At 41.5% G+C, this 20,169-nt stretch overlaps 1 protein-coding gene across 6 annotated transcripts in view; it reads right to left on the reverse strand.

Moving 5' to 3' along the window:
* The window catches only part of ANO10 (anoctamin 10), a 208,943-nt gene that overhangs the window by 77,624 nt on the left and 111,150 nt on the right, over nt 1-20,169 (reverse strand). Inside the window, exon 12 of one of the 6 annotated variants that reach the window (XR_010662959.1) lies at nt 17,958-18,089. The exons of the other annotated variants lie outside the window; for them this stretch is intronic. The gene's annotated coding sequence lies outside the window, so the exon portion shown is untranslated. The remainder of the gene's footprint in view (nt 1-17,957; nt 18,090-20,169) is intronic. 6 annotated transcript variants of the gene reach the window in all.

Below are 20,169 nucleotides of genomic sequence, written 5' to 3' on the forward strand. Positions count from 1 at the left end.
GCCTCCCTGTCCATCACCAACTCCAGGAGCCTACTCAAACTCATGTCCATCGCATCAGTGATGCCATCCAATCATCTCATCCTCTGTTATCCCCTCCTCCTCCTGCCTTCAATCTTTCCCAGCATCAGAGTCTTTTCCAATAAGTCAGTTCTTCACATCAGGTGGCCAAACTATTGGAGTTTCAGCTTCAGCATCAGTCCTTCCAATGAATATTCAGCACTGATCTCCTTTAGGATGGACTGGTTGGATATCCTTGCAGTCCAAGGAACTCTCAAGAGTCTTCTCCAACACCACAGTTCAAAAGCATCACTTCTTTGGTGCTCAGCTTTCTTTATAGTCCAACTCTCACATTCATACATGACTACTGGAAAAATAGTTATAGTGTTTAGTGTATAGGTATTTCATCTCTTTGGTTATATTTATTCTTTTTGAAGCACTTGTATATGGGATTGTTTTCTTAATTTCTCTTTCTGATAGTTCATTGTTAGTGTATACAAATGCAACATATTTTTGTATATTTACTTTGTATACAGCAACTATACTGAATTCATTTATCAGTTCTAATAGTTTTTTTTTTTTATAGAGTCTTAAGGTTTTCTATGTATAAAATCATGCCATCTGCAAATAGTGACAGTTTTATTTTCTCCTTTCCAATGTGGATTCCTTTTATTTCTTTTTCTTGCCTAACTACTCTGGCTAGGGCTTTCATTACTAAATTGAATGAAAGTGGTGATAGTTGGTTGTCTTCCTTGATTTGTTCCTGTCACCATTCAATATGACATAGGTTGTAGGCTAGTCATATATGACCTTTACTGTGTTGAGATATGTTTCTTCTATATCCACTTTGTTGAGAGTTTCTACACAAATGTTGAGAATTCATCCACAAATGGATGCCGAATTTTGTCCAATGCTTTTTCTGCATCTATTGAGATGATCACATGGTTTTATCTTTCATTTTGTTAATGAGTTGAGAGGTTTGAACCAACCGTGCATACTGCAATACATCCCACATAAGCAGGGTGCATGCTCCTTTTAATGTACTGTAGAATTTGGTTTGCTACAAGGATTTCTGCATCTATGTTCACTGAGGATATTGGCCTGTAATTTTCTTTTCTTGTGGTGTCCTTGTTTAATTTTGGTATCACGGTAAAGCTGGTCTTGTAAAATGAATTTGAACCATTCCCTCCTCTTTTCTTTTTAGGAAGAAGTTGAGGATCGGCATTAAATCTTCTTTGAATATTTGGTTGAATTCACCAGGGAAGCCATCTGGTCCTAGACTTTAGATTTGTGGGAAGGTATTTGATTACTGATTAGTATTCTTACTAGGAACTGGCCTCCTCAGATTTTCTATTTCCTCATGATTCTGTCTTGGAAGGTTGTATTTTTCTAGGTGTTTATCCACTTCTTTGAGGTTGTCTGATTTGTTTGGAGTGCTGGGGTTGGAATTTTTGGTGAACTGTAGCTCTTCCTACCAACCTCAATGTAATCCTTTTCTTAGCTGATATGAAGGGGTTATTCAGCTATTTTTCAGGTCTTTTTCAGAGGGAAATGTTTCATATGTAGCTATAGATTTGGTGTGTCCATGGTAAGAGGTGAGTTCAGGATTTTCAAAGCTGATATTCTTGAACCACACTCTAGAAATGTTAATTCCTAAAGTGAGTATTTTACTGTTTTGTCAGATTGGACTCTCTGACCACCTTCAACTCAGTTTGGGACTGTAGACTTCAGTGGTAGCAATTTAACTAGTTGTTTTTTTGAAGACGTAAACCACTGCACAGAATGTTAGTGTCCTACAATTGAGCCTCCTAAAAATCAGACGGTATCTATTTATAAATGAAAAGAGAAGGTAACTCCACTTAATTTTGCTCTTCTATAAATCTTCATTCCAATTCAATTAATATTGCTTAAACGGGTAGCTCAAGTGGTAAAGAATCTGCCTGTAATGTGGGAGGCCTGGGTTCAATCCCTGGGTTGGGAAGACCCCCTGGAGAAGGGCATGGCAACCCACTCCAGTATTCTCTTGCCTGGAGAATTCCATGGACAGAGGAGCCTGGCAGCTACAGTCCAAGGGGTTACAAGGAGTCGGGTACAACTGAGCAACTAACACACACACACACACACACACACGCATACACAAATGTTCCACAGAAGGCCACAATGTCACTGTCTGCAATTTTCACTCTGAACAAATGTTTCTAACCAAAATAAACTTCTAAATTGAGAATCTGCACCAGGATATACTGGGCTTCATATTTCAGGCACCAAACTGTGCCAGTGGCATCAGATAATTAACTGGGTGATGCATGACAGAAAGATCCTAACCTGCTTCTCAGAATCTGTGGGCAAGAAAAGCCTGAAAGACTGGGCAGGAATGGTGGTGTGGGGGGCCCAGATTTCTGCCTATCCCACTGTGGATGTTTCACTTATGGTCTCATAAAACATATAATTGGTTTGCTTAATTATTAAAACATTCTACTTTATATGTTTCCCTGAAGCAAAATGTTATCATATTTACTACTGAACATATGCTTCAATTTACTATTTCTGTAACTGACAAATTTTATAAAACCAAATAAAACTTCCTCAAAAAAGACTTACAAGCATTTCTAGTTTCAGCTCTAACAACAAGTAAAGAGCCTGGAAGATGTCACCCCTGTCAATACAACAAGAAAAAGTTGGACAGACTTAAAATTAATGACTTTCTTGACCTGTCTGAAAAGTGAGGACAAATCATCACCATAAAATCCTGGAGAGACAAGTGCATCTAGAGAACTCTATCAGCCAAGATCCACTTAGCTAGAACAGAAGCTGCAGGAGCCATAAACAAGCAGGAACACTTAACTGGTAATCTGGATGAATCGCTAGTGGTGGAGTGTGATTAGCATGAACGAGAGACCCCTAAGGGCTGTTGTCTTGTTGGGGGGGGGGGGGGAAATTCTACAGGTTTTCGCTCCAGGAACTCAACAACCAGGTTCCCATAGCGAGGGTAGAGGAAGGATCCCCTCGTGGGTCCTGCAGGAGCAGGGGAGTAGGCAGGGGGAAATACTGTTCAGAACCTTCCCCATAACAATGGCTTACTCTCCAGGGGTAAGAGAAAATTAGCTGGGGAAAATTCTGAAACTTGATTTCAACTGGAATAGGGAAATTCCTCCCTGCTCCAGCCCCCTCCAGCCTTTCTGCCTCACTGAGAGAGAAATAAAACATAACAAAGTCAACAGAGGTTAGGGTTTCAAAGAAATAGAAGAAACCCTGCAGGGTTTCTCTGCAGGCAGGGAAGGAGAAGGGAGTGAATAGAAAAGCTATACTTCCCTTGAAAGAGTGCCCCCCTAAAAGACTGAGATTTAATCAGAAGATTACAGAATGCGTCCCCACCCCAACATGCTATCACACACCAACAGGGTTCCAGCATAACCACAGTGAATTATAGTTATATGGGCTGTAAGAAACAGACTCTCCAAGGAGAAAAACAGGGAAGCCCAAAGTAAAGAAGGAAAACCAACACAAGGCTATTAGAGAAACTTAGACCCTGTGGCACCTATAGCCATAGCAAACAAGGAATACAGCCCAACTCCTAGCCAGACTAACATACATTCTTAGACTAAAGGCCTACTGACCGCCTCTGATGCCTGACAAAAGCGTGTCTGGCTTTCAACGCCAAATTACAAGCATGCCAAAAGGAAAGGAAAACACTCTGAAGAAACCATCAGAACCAGATATAACAGATTTTGGAATTATCAGGCAGGGAACTTAAAATAACTATGATTAATAAGGGCTCTAATGGTAAAAGTAGGCAAAATGCAAAAATAGATGGATAATGTAAGCAAAGAAATGTAAAATCTAAGGAATAAACTGACACGCTAAAAATCAAAAACACTAACAGAAATGAAGAATGCCATCAATACGCTCATAGGTAGACAGGAGACAGCTGAGGAAAACCCAGCAATCTTGAAGATGGGTCAAAAGAAACTTCTCACGCTGAAATGCTAAGAGAAAAAGAACGGGGGAGAAAGGAACGTGGTCACTCCCTGGGGGACAATATTAACAGGTGTGTCATGTGCATAACTGCGACATCAGAAGGAGAATAAGGAGGAAAAGGAGCCGAAGAAATAGTTGAAGAAATAATGGTTAAGAACATTCCAAAATTAATGATGGACTCCAAATCAAAGGTCTGGGAAGCTCATAAAATGTGAAGCTGGTAAATACTACAATATCTACACCTAATCATATCATATACAAACTGAAGAAGACCGAAAACAAAGAGACAATCTTGAGGAAAAAAAAAACAAAAAACAGCTTTCCTATAAAGAAACAAGAATAAAAAAGCAAGAAGAGAAAAAGGCTAAACATTCAAAGTGTGGAAAGGGAATCTCTGGTGGGATTCCTAATCCAGCAGTTAGGAATTCATGCTCCTACTGCCCAGAGTCCAGCCAGGTTCAAGCCCTGTTGGGGGAATTAAGGTCTCACAAGGTGTGTGGCCAAAAAATAAAACAAATGTGGAAAGAAATCCACACTAAGCTAGAGCTGACATCCAGTGAAACTATCTTTCAAAAGTGAAGGAGAAGTAAAAATTTCCCATTATTTCAGAAGTTACTACTCTAGAAGTCTGAGAGAAAGGGAGAGAGAGAGAATATGAATGACAACACACTGCCACCAGACCTGCCCTTCAGCAAATGTTAAAAGTTCTTTTGGCAGAAGAAACATGGATCTGCAGACAGACAGCGTGTCAGAGAAGGAATACATGAAGGTAAAACATAACGTTTTATTTTTCTAATTCTTAATTGATCTCAAGATAACAGTTTGTTTAAAGCAGTAACTGTTATTGGGTGATTATAGAATATGGATAAGTTAAAAAAAAAAAAAGAATATGGATAAGTTAAATAAGTGATAGCTATGCTTTAAGGGACAAGATGGATGAATTGGGAAGACTTTATTATAAGGTATATATGTCCTACACCACATATGGGGTGGTATCATACTATTTGAAGGTGGACTTCAGTTCAGTTCAGTCGCTCAGTTGTGTCTGACTCCTTGCGACCCCATGAACTGCAGCACACCAGGCCTCCCTGTCCATCACCAACTCCCGGAGTCTACCCAAACCCAGGTCCATCAAGTCGGTGATGCCATCCAGCCATCTCATCCTCTGTCATCCCCTTCTCCTCCTGCCCCCAATCCCTCCCAGCATCAGGGTCTTTTCCAATGAGTCAACTCTTCGCATGAGGTGGCCAAAGTACTGGAGTTTCAGCTTCAGCATCAGTCCTTCTAATGAACACCCAGAACTGATCACTCCTTTAGGATGGACTGGTTGGATCTCCTGGCAGTCCAAGGGACTCTCAAGAGTCTTCTCCAACACCACAGTTCAAAAGCATCAATTCTTCGGCGCTCAGCTTTCTTTATAGTCCAACTCTCACATCCATACATGACCACTGGAAAAACCATAGCCTTGACTAGATGAACCTTCGTCGGTAAAGTGATGTCTCTGCTTTTAAATATCCTCTCGAGGTTGGTCATAACTTTCCTTCCAAGGAGTAACTTAGATGAATTTAAACTCAATGGCAACTACTACAATGTTTTCTTTAAAAAAGAAGTACAGTTGACAGGCTAAGAGAGGAGATAGAATGGCATCATATAAAATGCTTAAGTATTAAAACCACAGAAAGCAGAAAAAAATAACACCTGTAGCAAACAGAAAACTGAACAACATGGTAGATATTAATCCAACTACATCAATAATCATTTTAAAAATGCACTATCTAAATATACAAGTTAACAGACAGAGGATATCAGAGAGGATACAAAGTAAGACTTAACTATATGCTATCTGCAAGAAACCCATCTTACATACAGGGACTCAAGAAAGGTTAAAAGTAAAGGGATGCATGCCGTTCTTGATGTCTAATACCATTCTTCAATTTTTAAAAAAGCCTGAGTCGTTTGGTGAACTGTTTGATTCCAAGACTGGGCAAGAGATACATAAAATGAGACTGGGACATCTTACAGTGGCAGAAAATAAGGGGAGTGCTAAAAAAGAAACACACACAAACACGATGGGTGCATATGGAAGGGACTCAGGAGTCAAGCAAGAGAGCCCCCAGTGGCCAAAGCTGGAACAATTTGAGCAACAAAATAAAGTAGTACTGTACAATAACCCAAAATACAAAGTAAAAATCCATGAGCCTGGGTTTCCCAGGTGGCGCAGTGGTAAAGAATCCACCTGCCAGTGCAGCTGATGCTGGTTTGATCCCTGGGTCCGGAAGGTCCCCTAGAGGAGGTCATGGCAACCCACTCCGGTATTCTTTCCTGGAGAATCCCATGGACAGACAAGCCTGGCGGGCTACAAAGTCCAGGCGGGTCGCAAAGAGTGAGACACAACTGAGCACAGACACACACATGCATCCATGAGCCCTACTCATACATATAAATGACCAAATAACTAAATGGGGAGAAGAGACAGATCTCTCTTGTGGAGAACTCCAAAAAATTCTTATAGATAGCCCTCAAGATAAGTGAAAGAGGAGAGTGAAAAAGTTGGTTTAAAGCTCAACATTCAGAAAACTAAGATCATGGCATCTGGTCCCATCACTTCATGGGAAATAGAAGGGGAAACAGTAGAAACAGTGTCAGACTTTATCTTTTGGGGGGCTCCAAAATCACTGCTGATGGTGATTGCAGCCATGAAATTAAAAGATGCTTACTCCTTGGAAGGAAAGTTATGACTAACCTAGATAGCATATTTAAAAACATAGACATTAGTTTGCCAACAAAGGTCCGTCTAGTCAAGGCTATGGTTTTTCCAGAGGTCATGTATGGATGTGAGAGTTGGACTATAAAGAAAGCTGAGTGCCGAAGAATTGATGCTTTTGAACTGTGGTGTTGGAGAAGACTCTTGAGAGTCCCTTGGACTGCAAGGAGATCCAACCAGTCCATCCTAAAGGAGACCAGTCCTGGGTGTTCATTGAAAGGACTGATGATGAAGCTGAAACTCCAATACTTTGGCCATCTCATGTGAAGAGTTGACTTATTGGAAAAGACCCTGATGCTGGGAGGGATTGGGGCAGGAGGAAAAGGGGACGACAGAGGATGAGATGGCTGGATGGCATCACCGACTTGATGGACATGAGTTTAAGTAAACTCCGGGAGTTGGTGATGGACAGGGAGGCCTGGTGTGCTGCAGTTCGTGGGGTCGCAGAGAGTCGGACATGACTGAGCAATTGAACTGAACTGAACAAAATCATTACACATTAGGGCTCAAGAGTGCATGTGCCTTCATGAAGCAAGGAATCCTTCCCATCTTCTGTTTCCCAGGGCTCATTAGGATATAGCATCCATGCCTACTCTTTGTAGAACTTACCAGCAATATCCTACTGTTTGCCAGGTGTTTCCTTAACAGAACATTTTGTATCTTTGCCAGAGCAAGGAAGATAGAAAAGCAGTTGCATAAAGGCAGTGGATGTAGAAGAAAGAGGAGGGGGAAAAAAAATAAAGTCTGCTTTAAAAGAGAAATAACTTCATATAACTGAACAGGGAGTTGGTGTGAAAGAAAAGGGCTAGAACTTTTTATACCTACACATTTAAAAAACAGACCAAAGATAAAATTTTACATTTTCCACTGACACACTTTCTTAGAGGAAATACTAGCTTGCTACTTTTTCCTCTTCTTACATCAACTAGATACATTTAATGAACATTATTGTTAGAAAAGTTTAAAAAAAATGAACTTACTTATTCAGCAAAGTCAGATTTTCACTGGGACTGTTAAAGTCCCCTCACAGTTAAAAAATAACTTTAACAGCTGACCCAAGAGAGGAATTTTCATAAGCAAATAATAATAATTTCTAGGTTTTGATAATAGCAAAGAGTAATTTTTCTTGGCTATTCTATCATAAATCTGAACACTTTAATTTTTTTGTCTTTTGAAATACATATTTGAAGGTAATACAGTTCTATGGTTGGGGGGAGACGTATACGGTGAAAAATCTCCTTCTCGCTCTCACCTCTGTCTGCCAAGGGTCATGTGCTCAGGGGCCACAGCCAACTACAGAAGGCCACTCACCACCCTGTTTTACAAGAATGAATTCATTTGCCACTGCAGTCACTGACCTTCAACACACCCTGAAAAGAATGGCGCAGAACAGACCTTCAGACAGATATTTTCAGGAGAAGTTTTTTATGAACTTGGGTTTTTGCATTTTCCCACACTTAGACAAGCATTAAAACCATGAACTAAAATATCTGTTCCCTGTGACTAGCAGCAACCTTGTTAAAGAGAGGTGAGCTTGATTTCACATATCCATAGCCAAGATCGCCTAGATGCTTAAGACAGGCTGGGACCTGTGACCTGAGATTCTTTGCTGCAATATTTGCATCTGAACAAATGTTTCCAAGCAACAGAATACAAAGAAGCTATAAGGGTTTAAAAATAACTGCATGAATGTGCAGCTGGGACAACTTATGGACAATAAGATACAAAAAGACCAAAAAAACACAACTTCCACTTATGAAGAAACTGGAGCAAAAACAGGATGCTGGGAGCAAAAGCAGGGTACTGCCCATTCCCCCTGCATGCAACCCCACCAAAGGGGTGGGCAAACCTCTCTGGCCCAACTTCTGGACATCCCCCTACCCTTACCCCACGTAAGGAATCGGCTTTCCTCCCCGCCTCAGGGAGTAAGCCAGGGAACCTGTTATGTGTTTTTGCTGTCCCCCTCTACTGCAGTATGAGTTCCAATAAAGCCTTGCCTGAATTTCTTGTCTAGCTTCTAGTCAATTTCTATTGATTGGAGAAGGCCAAGAACTCTGGTTGGTATCATGCTGACCTTCTCCCTGACTTCTGCAGAACAGTTTCTCAGGGCTATCCCAGAGCCTATCCCTGGGCCATAGTCCTCAGTAAGACACTGGATAATCTCAGCTCACAGTGCTTGTTAGTTGCTTCCCCGCCCCGCCAAGTCAACACAAGTAAATAGGACTATATTATCATTATTCTTCATCTTAACTAAAAAGGAGTATACAGCAATAGGGTTCTGCATTTTTATTTTTATATGTATTATTATTGGAGCTCTTTTCATATTCCTACATAGAAAGCATCCCTAATTTACTGAACCAGTGATGGACATTTATGTTATTTTCAGTATTTTGTTATTACTAAGGATACTGCAATGAATATCTGCATATATTTATCATTTTATACATATGCAAGTATACTTGTGGGATAAATTCTCAAATGTAGAATAGTTTTTCAAAGGATGAATGTTATTGTAGTTTAAGTAGATTGTTCCAAACTGCTCCCTGTGTGGTGTTGCACCTCCAGCAGCTGAGTAGTGCCTGCTGAGGGTGCCTGCTCCTCGGGATAATAACCCTCTTGAGGATTTCCAACAGTCTGACAGGTGACAGCCTATGTTCCAGTTTAGTTTCACTTTGCATTTCTTACTCAGTATTGCTAAGGATCTATTTATATGCTTAACAGTGATTTGCATTTTGTTTGTTTGTGAACTTTCTGTTCACATTGAAAAGCATCTGAAAAGACAGGGGTTGGAGAAAAAAGAAAAAGGAAGGAGAGAACAACAAACTACACTGAGTTTTGTACCAGCACAAAGAACCTGACTTCCGGCTTAAACGTAATGTGATTGGTGTTAGAACAGGTTAAATTATAATGATATTTTTTTTACTATTATTCTTCACTAACAGATTTCATTTTTAGAGCAATGTTAGCTTTGCAAAGTGACTGTATAGAAAGTACAGAAAGTTTCTAGGTCTCCTTCACTCCCCACAAAGGTCTCCTCTATTATTAACATCTTATGTTACTGTGCTACATTCGTTACAACTGAAGGACCAATATTGACACATTATTATTAACTAAGGTCCACAGTTCACATTTGGGTTCACCTTATGGGTTTTTACAAACTGCATAATGTCATATACCCACTATTATACAGAATAGTTTTACCACCATAAACATCTGTCAGTCACCTCTTCATCCCACCTTTCTTCCCTCCCTAACAAACTCCTGGCAACCACTGATCTTTTTCCTGTCCCTATAGTTTTGCCTTTTGTAGACTGTCATATAGGACTCACAGAGCATGTAGTCTTCCATATTGGATTCTTTCACTGAGTAATATGTGTTTAAGGTTCCTTTCTATCTTTTCATGCTTGATAGCTTATTTCTTCTTAACAGTGAAAGCACTCCATCGTATACGTGTGCCATAGTTTATCCAGCCATTTACTGAAGGGTTTCTTGGTTGCTTCAAATTTTTGGCAATTACGAATATAGCTGACATAAACATTCACATGGAGGTTTTTGTGTAGACATAAGTTGGGTAAATATCTAGGAGGGCAGTTGCTGGAATGTATGGTAAACCTATATTTAGTTTTGTAAGAAACTGCTAAACTGTTTTCCATGAGGCTATACCATTTTGCATTCCCACTAGCCATGAATAAACCGTTCGGTTTATTTATGGGTTGTTATGTTAATTTATGGGTTGTTATGTTGAGTTTTAGGAATTCTTTGTATATTTTGTATACAAGTCCTTCAGGAGATATATTTACAGAAAATATTTTTTCCTAGTCTGTGGCCTGCTGTCTTGTCATTACCTTTTGAAGAGAAGAAGTTTTGTAATTAAAAAAATTTTTTAAAGTCCATCTTATTTCTTTCATGCTTCTGGAACTGTATAAAAATTCATTGCTAAACACTAGGTCACCTAAATTTTCTATATTATCTTCTGTAAGTTTTATAGTTTTTTGTTTCACATTTAGGTTTCTGATCCATTTTGAGTTAATTTTTGTGAATAATGTAAGGTCTGTTATATATATATATATTTGTGTGTAAATAAATGTTCAGTTGTTTTAGCACCCTTGTATCCTTGGTTGAAAAGACTATCCTTTCCCCATTAAATTGCTTTTGCTCCTTTATCAAAGATCAGCTCACTGTTTATTTGAGTCTCTTCTGTTCAACTGATATATTTATCTCTTCTTTCACCAATACCACACTATCCTGATTTCCATAGCTTTATGTCAAGTCTTGAAATCAAGAAGTCAGTCTTCTGACTTTGTTCTTTCTTTTTCAGTACTGTGTTGACTATTCTGGGTGTTGTGTCATTCCACAAAAATCTTTAGAATGAGTTTGTCAAGATACAGAAAATAACTTGATGGGATTCTGATTGGGACTGCACAGAATATATAGATTAAGTTGGGGAAAAACCGATATTTTAACAATATTGAGTCTCTTCATCCATGAACATGGACTATCCAGACAGATTTTGACTTTATTTCATCAGAGTTTTACAGTTTTCCTTATTAGGACCTTGCACGTCTTTTGCTAAATTTATACCTAATTCAACTTTTATTTTGGTACTAAGGTAAGTGGTGATGTGTTTTCTTATTTCAAATTCCAATTTTTACTGCCAGTATATAGGAAAGCAATTGACTTTTGATCTACTAATTTTTACCACTGTTTTTAGAGTCAAGTAGAAAAAAGTTGTCTATATGTTGGTGAACGCAAAATAAAAATACAGAAAATCTGATCCTTGAGTCTGTGAAAAATAACATATTTGGCTCTCTACCCATACCAGAATCAGACATCTTAAAGAGTTCCCTTAATGATATAGAAATTTTATGTTAAAAACTTTTCCATTTGTGATACATTTTTAAGACTCAAGCAGCAAACCTGAAATAAAGATTCCTGAACAAAATACTCAAGCCACATGCACTAAAGTCATATTAAAGGCACTACAGAGTGCCCTTAGAAACATTAGAAAATGTTGATGAGGAGAACATGCATGTAGTCTCGTGATGCAATACAGCAGTAGGTTAAAAAAAAAGACTTCTATTAAACTGTGCTACAGTTCTGAAAAACTGCATCGTGGTCATAAACTCTTTAAGCTTCTAATCCATTTACAGATGAACTTCCATGAGTGGATTAGATGTCTGACAAGTTCAGGTACAGTCATCTTTTTTTATTACTTTTACTTATGCTTTATAATATACTGTATTAAGAGCAGATATAGTATTCCAGGGAACTAAACTTATGAAATCATAAAGGGTTTTGGAACTCTTAGCTGTTCAGCCAGAGTGAGTGAATGGAAGTTTCTTTCAGTTGGTGGTGGTTTTCTACTCCCAACTGTATAAGGCAGTTTGGCCATCTGGTAAACTCTCAAGATTTGGTACTAAATTATTTTTTCTATTTAAAGATCCACCCTCAAAGGCTAAAAAGTCAACTGCACAGCAATTCTAAAACAAGCTTATTACCTAACACTCTCTAAACAGGTTCTCCTTAAAAATAAAAAATAAAAAAACCGCTCTGATATATGATGTATCATCATCCCATTTGAAGTGTACAATTCAGTGGCTTTTAGTATATTCACAGAAGTGTGCAACCATCACCACCATCAAACACTGTCCTCACACCTCCAGTGACTTCCCTGGTGGTTCAGTGGCTAAGAATGTATGCATCCAATGCAAGGGACCCACGTTCAACCCCTGGTCACAGAACTAGATCCCACATACTGCAACTAAAGATCCTGTGTGCCACAACTAAGACCTGGTGCAGACAAATAAATACATATTTTTTAAAAAATGTTACTTCCTTACACCTCCAGAAACATCCACTCCCTTTAGACATCATTACTTCATGGTCCCCATCTCCTGGGGCCCTAGGTAATCGTTAGTCTACTTTCTGCATCTACAGATTTGTCTATTCTGGATATTTTATATAAATGGAACCATACAATAGATGGTCCTTTGTGACTGGCTTTTCATTCAGCATAATATTTTCAAGTTTCAACCATATGGTACAGCACGTATTAGTAGTTTATTTCTTTTTTCCATCTAATAATACCCAATTGTAGGGACTAACCACACCTTGCTTATCCATTTGTTAGTGGATGGATATTAGGGTTGTTTCCATTTGGGGTCTATTATAAAAAAATACTACTATGAACATTGATGTACAAATGTTTCTGTGGACACATATTTTTGCTTCTACTGGGCACACACATAGGAGTGGAACAGCCACACTAAAGAAAAGTGGCAGGAGGAAAAGCAGGTGATATAAGGGCCCTGGAAGCCAAATGAAAAAAGTGTTTCCAGGAGAGGGGAGTCAAGTCAAAGTAGAAATGAATGGTTAAAAAAAAGATCAAGACAGAGGTGACTGTGTGTTAGCACTAGTGACCTTGAGAGTGGCATTTGGTGCAATGATGGTTCAAGAGAAAATGAAGAAGAATAACTTGAGGCAGTAATCATGGCCAACTTCTTTTAAAAGAGTTTTTTTAAAGAAAAATGGGGCAAAAATTGGAAGGAGATGTGAGGTTGAGGTGGGAGAAACACCGGTATGTTAGTGTTCCAATGGGAATGATCCCATAAGAGAGGGAATGAGATGATGCAGGTGAGAGCAGGGGATGCCGAGCCACCTGCTGGAGGGACGTGAGAACGGGACCTGCTCACAAGTGGAGGTGAGCAGGAGGTGGGGTGGCCTTCGTGGGGTACAGACATGGTTCTCCTGGAGTTACAGGATAGGTGGGTAAACATGGGCAAAGGTGTAAGTAGCACAGGGAATGGGAGTTTTCATCTGATACCTCTGTCTTCTCAGCAAGGTGAGAAGCGAGGTCATCAGCCAAGGGAGAGGGAGGGGAAGGAGGTGATGGAGAACTGAGAGAGGAGAAGGCATGGAAGGCACGGAACTGTCATCTCAGTGAGCAGGAAAGATAACAGGCCAAGGAAAAACACATGACTGCCAGGCAGCGTCGAGGACCACTGAGGTCAGCAACTGGGGATTTAAACTGAGGCCAGTCACACGGCTGTATGGCAGGAAAGAGGTCAGGGTATGACTGGAGGCGAGGGGCTGAGGTCAGGGGAGAGGTTAAAGAATTTGGCTGCTATGGCAGTGAAAGAGGGATAGGAACATTTATTAGAGAGAGCAGTCAATGGCCAGACCCTTGAGGGCTCAAGGAGTTGGAGGGAGTGACCTGGGGAGGCAGGACGCACACTGGAAAGCAGACAGTTGGCGGGATGTCAGGGCCATCTCCCTGGGCATGTTCCCTCCACTGAGCCCTCTGAGGACCAGCTGAGTTAGCTCACTGCTCAGACGGGCTGGTTAGCCTTTCCCCCTTTTACCATCTGAGGGCCCCTCCCAGAACTGCATGGGCACAGCCTGCTTGATCTTCTCAGAGTCTCCGAGTAAGCTGGGTGTGCAAAATTTCCAACAACAATGTGATTCACCACGTGCTGGTTCCAAATTTTTTTTTTTTTTTTCATTTTTGGTACCAGACTCTGTCTCTAGGTCTTAGGACACAAAGATGAAAAAGACATATATAAACCAAGTTATAATATTCTGTAGAGCGGTGTGTTCCAGTACTATTATTCCAGAGCAAGGGCCAGGTGCAACAGGAACAAAGAATTGTGTTCACTCTAACTTCTGTTGCATGGAGATGAAGAAAAGCAAAGAGAATTTTTAACATTAAAAAAAAAAGCTTAAATACCTGCTACATGATGAAATACTTAATTTCTTTAAATAGAACTCAATGTACTACTTTGCCCACTCCTCAGATAACTCAGCTTGGTTCCCTCCCTGGGAACTGAGCACCCACCAAGGAGCAACAGTCACCAACACCTCCGGAGCCATTAGGAGGAAAGGAAAAGGCCGCTGGGAAAACAGAATCTTCAGATTCCTAACAGGAATCTCAACTGCACATCTGAATGTCATCTTTTATACAAAATGTGCATATTTTAAAGCTTCAAAAGTTCGATATTACACTGGTGGCACTAATTTTTACCTTTGGGATGCTAGACATCTGCTAAACCTGGGCACTGTCTCCACCTGTGCTTCAGTGTAAGCTCGTGTACACATCCATGAGGGCGCACACATCATGCAGCAACGGCTTTAGGAGCAAGGAGCTGAGGCAGGTGGCCATCACTAGGAGCACTGATATGTCAATTCTCGTACATTAAAACCACAGAAATATATGCAGAAGACAATGAACCAGATTTATATGGGCTTTCCAGGTGGCACAGTGGTGAAGAATCTGCCTGCCAATACAGGAGACCTAAGAGAAATGGGTTCAATTCCTGGGTTGAGGAGATGCCCTGAAGAAGGAAATGGCAACCCACTCCAGTATTCTTCCCTGGAAAATCCCATGGACAGAGGAGCCTGGTGGGCTACAGTCCATGGGGCTGCAGAGAGTCGGACACAACTGAGCACACAGACATATGTGGCCACAAAGATGGGTATCATAAACATAACACTGAGCAAAAAAGAATCAGGTAGACATTCAGAGCCCAAATCTATGCACATAAATTAAAAAACAAAAACAGGCAACACGATTAATAAAAATGAGTAATAAAAATGAGAAATACACCGGCATGGGTGCCTATGCTGGGGAAGGGCCACAGAAGTGGAAATATAAATAAAATACAAACAAAGATGCCTGTGACGTGAATCAAAGAGTAGGATCAACTTGATTTTGTGTGTCTGAGGCAGTGGTGGTCATAGGAAAGGGGAGCAGCAGTTAGTAAGTATGGATTTTGTGTACTTGTATTTCCAGTATGTCCCATCCTTGTAAATCATGCTCCAGAGACATGTACAACGTGCCATGACCTGCACCTAGCAGTCTATCACAATTCTATCACCATGCCATGTTTTGCTACAATCATCATCTCGATGTAAGGATGGTATTTAATAGGAACCAGAAAGCTCAATTAGTTCATGCTCAATCTAATGCAGAGTAAAGCTTTGAAATAAATGGAGAAAGAACAGTAGATGAAAAGACTCCTACAGAATTGAAGTTGACACCGTGATGAGTAACGTAGCACATGAAATACCACACAGCAGACCCTGTTAACCACATGTATCCAAGCTCATCCTGACAGCTAGAATTGACTGCAAAAATGTGTGTGTGTGTTTCACTTTAGAATAAATACATGCTTCCTACAGGCTGCTGGTTTCTAACACACTTTCTGTTCTCTATCTCTAAACTAAAAATTATACCCTAAAATAAAACCAGCTACGAGGAGGAGACCAGCACAGGTGGAAATCAAATGAACTCGTGTGTCGTGAGAAATTGCCATTCACGAGGCTCTGGCTCCAGGGAGATGAAACAATGCAAAGCCTGGGGCCGGAACAGCGCCCGATCTGATCAACCGAGACTCACGGCCCCCGTTCCTACTCCAGGGGGAGGTTTTGTGTGATCCTGGAACAATTGCTCAGGTTTCTTTGCCTCCCTTTCCGCGAGCGACACTGAGCTCCTGGCAACAAAGACAGCCGATGAATGAGCGCTGGAAGAAGGGTCAGGAGCTCTTGTTTCGTTCCCAGCTTATTACCTATAAAAGGGGCGATTACAACCAATCCCCATGGGGCTACATATGACCTCTGTTACTTGGAAAATAAAAATATGAAAACCCTGGAGACCTGTTACAAATGCTGATCCCAGAGTCCTTGTCAAGAGACCCCTTACAATGGAGACTATTGTTCAACAAGATCCATACAGCGGGCAAATCTCCTTAAAGGGCTAAGACAGACACACTTTAGAAAAAACTGTTCTAAGAGAAGTTGAACAAAGATTCCACTAAACCTGTTCTCCTGTTCTGAGGATGCTCTCGGCACAAGACAAGGCAGCCCTGAAATGCTTTTGAATTTAAGTTGAAATAATTTGATTTGCTCCACCGAATTCCTTCACATCCTCCTTTTGCTTACTGTAACAATAAAATATCCTGAAGATACTTCTACACAGAAAATATTCTACGTGGATTCTCTCATGAGAATTATGAGTCCCACTAACAGCAAGGAGTAGACAGGAAACACAAAGTGTTAAACCTCCCATCGGTCTTAACCAATCTCTCGCATTCCGTGAGCTTCTGCGTCCCCGCGAGGCCGAGACGGAGCCCCTGAGCCCCCGAGCCGCACGGACTACGGCGGGGCCCAAGCACACACGAGGACAGTGGCGGCACGTCCAGCGCAAGGCAGGCGAACCCCCCTAAGGGCCATGTGGGGGCCCCAGGGGCGAAGGCGGGCTGACCCCGTCACTGGCCACCTACTGTGGCTCTCCTCTTTTTCTTTCCCGGACCCGCTCCTGCCCTGGGGTCACTTCATCTTTGTTCTGTTCTCCTGGAAGCTACCCCTTCAGGAGGCAGGGTGGCTGTGCACTTGGATCCCAGTTCCATCCTGCATGCTTCCCAGTAAGGGGGGGTTAACAAACCCGAGCACCGCCCGTTCAGTGGGTAACAGATGAGCTGCTGTTACTAGGGAGAGACCAAGTTTACACAGACAGGGTCATCGTGAGGAGGCTGAGGCTTGCTGGTGACTGAATGTGGTTCCAGAGGGCCCATGGGAACACCCGTGTGGGGGCCGCTGTGGAAGAAGGACCTGTGGGAGAAGCTCGGAGCAGGGAGTGGTGAGTGAGGGTGCAGACACGACTGTGAGAAGGTTGTCAGAACCGCCAGGTCCCGCCTGGGGACGATGCTTCTCAGCTGGCCCCAGAGGCTGGCGAGAGCTTCCTGTCAGGGCCTGTCAGGAGCTTCGACTCAGTCTTCCAATTTCTGTGAGTGAAAAGCTGCCTTCTTTGCCTTGGAGAAGCTCTGCCCTGGATGGCGGGCCCTGAGAGGGCAGGGGGCGCTCAACCACGACAGGAGGGAGGGGCCCCAGGCCAGTGGACTGGTTCTAATGCGGTCACTGCCATGGTTTGCACACTCCATGTGGGTGAGGGGAGTGCCCATTCCACACCCCAAAACTAGTAGGAATTCTACATACAAATAAATGTAATTTAATGTACATAGTTATTACTACATCTCTGTAGCTGAGGGATGAAAGTATATTGTCCATCCCCATTTGTCCATCACCTTGGAGAAAAGATGAAAACCACCGAGAATCTTCACATCCATAGCTGCTAGGCAGGTAAAGAGCAAGAAAGTTATATGGTCCCCCTGTGAAAATCTGGAGCATGTGGGTGCTGCCCTCCCCCACCACCAGCAATGCCCACCTTCTGCAGAATGACTCTCCCAGGATTCCCAGAGCACGACATGGAGCCGGGACCCCCATCACAGCGCTGTCATGACACACGCAGAGAATCTGGAGCCAGCTGGTGAGGCTGTGTACAAACAACTAGCCACAGCTGAAAAATAACACAGAAATATTTACACAGGGCCTACTGATGCTAATTTGTTCTAAGGCCTTTACATGTAGTAATTCATTTAGTGCTGACAACCATCCTATGAAGCAGGTATTCTTATTATGTTTTTAAAAACCAAGGCACAGAGAAGTTAAACAACTTGCCCAGGATCACAGAGCCAAGGGAATGGCAGCATGCGATTAGAAATCGGGCACGCCATAGACTACAGTGTGGAGCAGATAAACAGAGAATGAAGTACACTGATTTAAGATGGGAGGCTGAAGATTCCTATTTCTCTTTGATATCAAAAGACTATCAAAAGAACAAAGAAATTAAAAAGGCACAACTATAATAATGAAGGAAATGGGAAGGAGACTGTAAGAACATAGGCTATTTCTACAAATTTCTGGAAATCCAAAAATAGATGAAAGAGTATAAGGCGAGGAAACTGAGTGGAGAAAATGGGGTCCAGAGCCCCTATGGAGGGAGCTTCAGCTATGAAGGGAGCTGACCAGTTAGAAATAGGGAAAGTCTCCAGACCTGCACACTCCCTCATGATGGTAGGAATGGTGACATGGGGGCTCCATCCCTCCCCACAGCCCTGTGTGCAAATGTTTTACAGCTAAGTAACAACCCTTATTCACGTGCACATGTGCAAGACATGGGCCACACACACACAAGACATATTTACTAAACACAGGAAGGGAACTTTCTTGGGGTGAGGAGACTAAGGAGCTGAGCAATATGGTCTGTATTCTGGTCGTGGGGAATGGGCAGCACATTCTGCCCATGAGTCCTCTATCATAGAGCTAAGCCTCTGCTAGCAGGAAAACGTCATTTTTATGACGATATCCTCAGCCAGCCATGCTAGAAACAGCCAGCCAAGAATCACCAGACACTTGAGAAAAGCCGTCATAAAAACAGAGAGACAGACAGACACAGTGCCATGCACACATACCCCAGGGTGAGAGAAAGAAAACGAACCTCAGAGGAAACATGATTCAGGTAACTCAGATAATTCAAGGAACAGAAGATATGTTTGTTTGTTTTTTAAAAAAGATGACAGTCTCAGAGAGAACTAAGAAAATTTTGCATTCATACAGTGTCGACTCTTACGAGAAAAGAAAAGCTAGAAAACCAGAAAGAATTTGTAGAAACTACCAGATGTTTGTCAAAATGAAAACTTCAACAGGAGAGTGAGGGAATCTAGTCTAAGAAATTTACAAAATAGAATTAAGAGAGGCTAGAAAAAAAAAAAAAAAAACAACGTTCCCAGTGACTCAGTCATCAGGAATCCGCCTGTAATACAAGAGACACAGGAGATGTGGGTCTGATCCCGGGGTCAGTAAGATCCCCGGAGAAGGGCATGGTGACTCACGCCAGTATTCGCGCCTGGAGAATCCCATGGACAGAGGAGCCTGGAGGGCTACAGTCCATAAGGTTGTAGAGTTGAACAGGACTAAAGCAACTGAGCACATACAGCACAGAAAAAGAACAAAATAAACCAAATTAAACAGAATGAAGAAAATACTAACAGAAAATAAACAAATAAGTAAAATAGAAAACAAAAATACAGAAAAATCAGTAAAACCAAAAGTTAGTTCTTTGAAAGATCTATGAAATTGATAAAACTCTAGCTAAACAGATTAAGAATAAAAAGGAAGACACAAATACCAGCATCAGGAAGAAACAAAATCTGAACAGCTTTCTCTATCTACTGAAGACACAATGCATCAATCATTGAAGAATTTCTCAGGCCCAGACCGTTTTACTGAGAAATTATGTCAGACACACAAGGGATAAATAATGCCAACCCGATATGACCTCTTGGGCTTCTGAGGTAGCTCTGTAGTAAAGAATCCACCTGTCAGTACAGGAGACACAGGTTCAATCCCCAGGTTGGGAAGATCCCCTGGAGGAGGAAATGGCAACCCACTCTAGTACTTTTGCCTGGAAAATCCCACAGATGGGGGAGCCTTTGGGGCCATGGAGTGGAAAAAGAGTCAGATACAACTTAGCAACTGAGCATGCACACATATGACCTATCTCAGAAAAAAAGGGGAGAGGCTTCCCTGGGGGTCCA

The sequence above is a fragment of the Muntiacus reevesi genome, chromosome 4 (genome assembly GCF_963930625.1).
Source record: "Muntiacus reevesi chromosome 4, mMunRee1.1, whole genome shotgun sequence".
NCBI lineage: Eukaryota > Metazoa > Chordata > Mammalia > Artiodactyla > Cervidae > Muntiacus > Muntiacus reevesi.